Here is a 6422-nt window from a genome sequence, read left to right as displayed (position 1 = left end):
TCTCCCCAAATACCTATTAGTGTCCCAAAGAGGGCCTGGGGGCAAGGGGGTGGGGGACAAGTCTTAGTAGGACATAGCAGCAGTCAGCTACATCTCTCCATACACATCCTTTCTTGGAAATAGGGTCAGTGTCTTAGGATATGGGGAGATTAGTGTCTACCCCAAACTAAGCTGTCTCCAATCTGCGACCTAGCTCTTTCTAGCTCTGATACTGCTGGTTTCTTGGCCCCCAGCCCCGAGACTGAAATGTTTGGTAACAAAGATGGTTCTCAGCTTTGTCGAGAAGGTAGGATGAGAGACCCTGGACCCCGGTATCAGTAATCCACTCATCTCTCAAAATGGGGTTCCAGAGCTCTAGATGAGGATTACAGGCAGAATTTTGCTGGGGACGCTTGTATCCGTCCGGACAGGCCCAGGCTCTCAGGCCAGTGGCCATCTGGATCCGAGAGAGGGATGAAGCCGAGGATATCTCCTCAGGGCACGGGGGCCAGGGGGCAGAACGGGCGGCCCACGGTCACCCACAGCCTCGGAACAAGAGCCTCATGTGCAAGCCGGGGCATCACTCCCTTCAGGATATCCGGACCACACACTCTTCCGTGGCCACGCACGGTCACCGGAGAACTGTGACTTCTGATTCCCAAAGCGGGACGCTGACGGCACGAGACACACAGATTATTGGGATGGCAGGAAAGTGGATGGAGTCAATCAGGGCTGGCTGCCTGGAGGAGATGAGCTTGGAGCTGTGCCATAGTAGCAATAACAGTCATAGTAAAGGTATTACGTTCTTACTGGGTGCAGAACACTGTATTAAATGCGGGGAGAGAAGGCACAGGTGGGAATTAGACTTGGGGGCTCACAATCTAAGAGCACAAGTGGGGAGCAAGGGATGCTGAAAGATGAAGGCACAACATCTTCTGAGCTTAAAATCTAGTTGGAGAGATGGATACTACAATACCTCATAAGCAGAGGGAAGAAATGGAGTTTCAAGATGAGCTACTGAGAAAGGGGGGAGAAGCAGGGAAGGGAGGGTGTGTATGGTTTTGTGTGTGTGTGTATTCCCACTCCCCTCAACTGTCCCATGTGCCTGCAGCAGAAGCAAGGTGTGTATGATAACGATGGTATTTTTTAAGCACTTATTTTGTGCCTAAAAACTGCACCAAGGCTGAACAAGATAGAAGATTTCCTTTTGCTTCGCACTTGCACTTGCATTTGCACCCTTCATTCACCCCCTCCCTCCGTTCCACAGCACTCATGCACGTAACCGAAATTTATTGATTTAGATTAATGTCTGTCTCCCCCTCTACACCGTAAACTCCTTGTGGCCAGGGAACACGTCTAGCAACTCTAGTCTACTGTCCTCTCCCAAGCGTTTAGTACAGTTCTCTGCCCACAGTAAGCACTTGATAAATAACACTGATTGATCGATTTGAGTGCATCTACCAATCCTGTCCTTTAGTTCTCTCCCAAATGCTTAGTACAGTGTTCTGCATATAGTAAGGGCTCAGTAAATGACTGATAGACTGATTAGTGACAAGCTAGGCATATACATGGACTTGAGCTGGGACTGACATCCCAGAGGTCAATTATTAGTTTTGCATTGCTGGATTGGTTTCAGCTTAGTGCCAAGAGCCCTTAGCAATTTTTCAGTTTGGCTCATTGACTAAATTCTCCCAGCTGAAAAAAACTACTTTCTGTGGAATTAGTTAAACCACTTCAAAGAGAGAGCAATCTAACTACAGATTGCAAACATTCATGCACACGATGAGGGGCAAGATAAATGGGGTGGCCTCTAATATATGAAGTTTTTAGATCAGAAGACAATCATCTCAAACAAGTTTTCTGTCCCACCTGGGACCCAGAAACTGTTCCCCACCATTGAGGTGTCTGTTGGCAGCATGAGAAAGCATCAAGGGACAATGTCCAGGCTCCAGGCTTTCAATCTAAGAGCCAATCAATCCATCAATGGTATTTATTTAGTGCCTACTGTGTGCAGAGCGCTGTACTGACCGCTTGGGAGAGTACAGTACAGCAGAAATGGCTGACACATTTCCTTCCCAAAAAGAGCCTTCAGTCTTGAGGAGAAGACCAACATTAATATAAAGAAATTATGGATATGGCCAAAAGTGCTGTGAGACTGAGGCGGGGGGTGAATAAAGGGAGCAAGTCAGGGCAATCCAGAAGGGAGTGGGAGAAAAGGGAATGAGGGCTCAGTCAGGGAAGGCCTCTTGGAAGAGATGTGCCTTAAATGAGTCATAAAATTCCCCCCATTTCCCCAGGTTTGATGAGAGTTTAATCGGGGAAAGCCTCTCAAAGGAGGTGTGCCTTTAAAAGAAGCATAAAATTCCCTGATTTTCCCTAAATTCCACCTTCCTAAAATGAGGAGCGCAGATGAAGGGTGAATTTGAGTAAAATAGTGGCATGCTGAGGAATGAGTGGAAAGGAAAGGATCAACATTGTGAGGTTCCAAAAAGTCAATCATGCACAGGCCTGAGAGGTTCTAATCTTGACTCTGCTGCTTGTCTGCTGTGTGACCTTGGCCAAGTCACTCCCCTTGTCTGGGCCTCGGTTCTCCTGTTCTCCCTGCTACTTAGACTGTGAGCCTCATAAGGGACGAGGACTGTTTCCAAACTAATTCACTTGTTTCTACCCCAGGGTTTAGGACAGTGTTGAACACCTAGTAAGCACTTTACAAATAGCATTAAAAAAGTGTTCTGTGAGACACGTGACACCATGGGCAACAGGGCTTAATGCAGTGCTTGCTACAAAGTAAGCTATTAACAGATTATCTGTTAATAGCTGATAATAATTATTATTATCTGTCAGTCCAAGATCTGCAAGGGCCATCAGCGGCCATCCAAGTGGCCAGCCTAAAAGCTGACCTGTCCTTCTTTCCTGTATTCTTCACCTTCCCTGCCTTTTCCCTCCACTTTCTCCATGTTCTTGGATTAAGAGGCTCCCAAACTTGGCCTCCTCTTATCATTTCTTTTACCAACAGTCTTTCCCCAGGGGTTAAAAGGAACAGAACCAGGGAGGAGAGAAGCAGCGTGGCCTAGCAGAAAGGGCCCGGGCCTGTGAGTCAGAGGACCTGGGTTCCAACCTCTGCTCCACAATCCATCTGCTGGATTGTGAAGAGAAGCTTCACTTCTCTGGGCCTCAGTCACCTCATTGTCACCAGAGCACCCCCAACACAATCCTGGTTGTAACAGCAGAAGCTGAGTCTCCAACAGTATTTGTTGAGTACTTAATAGATGTGTGCCTGGGAGACTGAGTTACCAAGTGCACATGTCTCGTTGAGTTGGAATCTAGTCTACAGAATATTTCCAGGTGACTTCTCCACCCACTTGTCATGGCTCTTACTCAAATGGATGTAATTTATTCCTACTAATGTCTGTCTCCCCCTCTAGATGGTAAACTCATAGTAGGCAGAGAATTTGTTCATGGTTATGCTATAACCTGCAATAAGTGCTAGATAAATATTATTTAATGACCAAGGCCTCTCATGCTCTTAGGGTGCTCTGTCTAATGGCATCCGATAAACACTATTTGCTGTCTTATTGCAACACCACCACCCTTCACTCTCTGTATTAATTTACTTTGTTTTTCATGCCAATTTAAGCTTATCGTGGGTTCAGGGTGTACAACCTCATCTACTGAACTTGTATGTGCCCTTCCACCTGTGAGTAACTCAATTTTAATGTCTGTCATGTAGACCGGAAGCTTTTTGAGAACAGGGGCTATGTGTGCTATGTAATGCTAAACTCCTTGAAGCATTCTCACCATGCTGTTCCAAAGTCAATGCTTCCCTTTCTAGGCTGTGAGCTTGTTGGGGCATGTTAGTTACTTGGTTCTATAGTACTGTGCCAAAGGGGTTAGTACAGTGTTCAGCATATGGAAAGAGCTCCAGTGCAAATGGACTGGCAGACTGACTTAGACTGTAAGTTCCCAGGGGGAAGGAGCTGTGCCTCCTACACCAAGTTTGCCAAAGAGGGTGCTTAAGGGGGTGTGGTCTTACTCCAGGCCAAACTCGGGATCAGCTGCCCCATCTGGGTCTACTGTTTGGTAGACAGGAAGAAAGAGGAGCAGGGGTGAAGGACCAGATTGGCACCGGTTAAGTGTTCAGGGGCTTGGCTGCATGAGAGAAAGGGCAGCAGCCCAGCTTCTTTCTGTGCCTTGGAGAAGTGTCCCAGACAATCCTGCTCACAGGTAAGACTGGGAAATTGGGGGGGTGGATGTGGTGGGGAGGGGGTCTGCAGGAGCTGAGTCTGGAGAATGCCAGAGTGCCTGGGGTGTCCTGCCTTGGGGTGACAAAGCCAGTCAGGGCCTCCCCTGCAGGGTGTATGAATGGCAGCTGCTCTCATGTCTCAGAGGGGTCACCCCTTATCTCTGGTTCTCTCACTTCTCTTGCTCTTTTTCTCTTTCTCTCTCACTTGCTCTTTTTCTCTTCTGGTGTGAGTGAGCCTGCAGGGGACATTCCAGCTGCAGCATGGGGCAATGATGGGGCTGGGCCTTGGCTGTAGTGCCCCCTGACCAGAGCAGGGGCGCCGAGCGAGTTTACCCTGAGACCTGACCAGCTTTATCCTTAGGGCCAAGGAAGGAGCCTGAGCCCCAAGTGCATCATGGGAAACCAGGCCCCCTGGTCCAACCCTGCCTCCCCAAGGACATGTTGGTGCAGACAGGACTGGACAGGATGGTGAGTTCTTTATGCTTTAAGCTTGGGGCTTTCTGGGTTCTGTTTCAGGCAAGTAGAAGGAATCGATGGTCTTTATTGAGCACCTGGCGAAGTGCTTGAGAGAAAAGAGTGGAGGGAACCTTATCCACCGCTACACATATATACACACACACTCCACTGCATCCCTATAATCCACAAACCAGAGCAGTGACCGAATCCCCCTGGGCTCAGTAGTGACCTCTGACCACACTCCTACCCTACCGTCCCTACCTGGAGGAATTGGATCCCCATTGGAGACCCATCCAAGTCTTTTTCCACACGCCACCACCCCCCCACACACCTCACAACTGTGATTGGCTGGCACTCTCCCCATGTGTGGCCTGGGCAGACCTCCTCAGTCAACCAATGGTCACTTCCATCCCCAGGAAATCTTAGTGCAGCCCCGAACTGGACCCCTTGACCCCATGGACAGCAGAGGACTGACCAGCTACCCACTGGATGCTACAGACACTGATAGAGTGATTGCTCCAGCCCCCTGTTGGGCAATTGGTTGGCAAAGGGCTGCTGCCTTCTGGCCACAGCTGCTGCCTCCCGGACAACACTCTCCCTCCTACCTCCAAGCCCTCCTTCCAGACAATGCCATTTCCTTTGGGGGTCGAGGGGCAAACACTGCATCATGGGTGCCAAACCAGTCCCTTGCAACTCCCAGAGATGGAGGTGTGTGTGCGTGTGTGTGCCTCTTGTGTGAGAGTGAGGGCTGGGACCAGAGCAGGATGAGGGGGCTCCCCTTTATTGGATGGGTCGAAGGTTATGGAAACAGGGGAAACAGCTTTGGCCAGGTGCTCCCTGGAAGGACCTGAGAGTGGGTGCGAAGTTGCACTGGAGGGAGAGAGAGGAAAGAAATCTGGTAAGAAGCCAGCTGGCTCCCACCTCTTCCTGCATAATAATAAATGTGGTGGCATTTAAGTGCTCACTGTGTGCCAAACACTGTACCAAGCACAGGGTAGATTCAAGGTTATCAGGTCAGATTGTGTCCCTGTTCCTCAAGGAACTCACAGTATAAGGGGAAGGAGGAAGAGGTGTTGAATCCCCATTTCATTATTGTCATTATTATTAATGGTATTTAAGCACTTACTACATGCCAGGCCCTGTACTAGGAGCTGGGGTGGACACAAGCAAATCAAGTTGGACACAGTCCTTGTCCCTCCTGGAGCTAATACCATGATTTCTGGTTACTTCTGTTTTTCCAATTCCAAAGGGCAAAATGTCTCTTATAATCACTTTTGGTTGCTGGTATTTCTGGATGCTTCAGTGAGTCTAAATATTTGTGGAAGGGGTATAATTGTTATATAATCATGATGAGCTCATTAATCAATGGCTTCAAGCACTTACTGTGTGTAGAGCATTGTACAAAGCGCTTGGATGAGTCCAGTACATCATAGTTGGAAGACACGTTCCCTGCCTACAACGAGCTTACAATCTAGAGGGGGAGACAGCTATTAATATAAATTGCAGAGAGGAGAAATAGTTGAGTGGAATCATAATTGATGACTCGACACTGTCCTGAAAGAAAAAGCCTGTCCCACTCTCACATGGCAGATGGTTGGAGAGATGGATGTGGGAATCATTCATATTGATGTGATAGCTGAAGCCATGTCATTATTATGATTATGGCATTTAAGCACTGAGCAGTGTGGCCTAGTGGAGAGAGCCCGGCCCTGGAAGTCAGCAAGACCTGAGTTCTAATCCCTGC

Source organism: Ornithorhynchus anatinus, chromosome X5 (assembly GCF_004115215.2).
Source record: "Ornithorhynchus anatinus isolate Pmale09 chromosome X5, mOrnAna1.pri.v4, whole genome shotgun sequence".
In the NCBI taxonomy this organism is placed as follows: Eukaryota; Metazoa; Chordata; class Mammalia; order Monotremata; family Ornithorhynchidae; genus Ornithorhynchus; species Ornithorhynchus anatinus.
Note: the sequence above shows the minus strand (reverse complement) of the source record.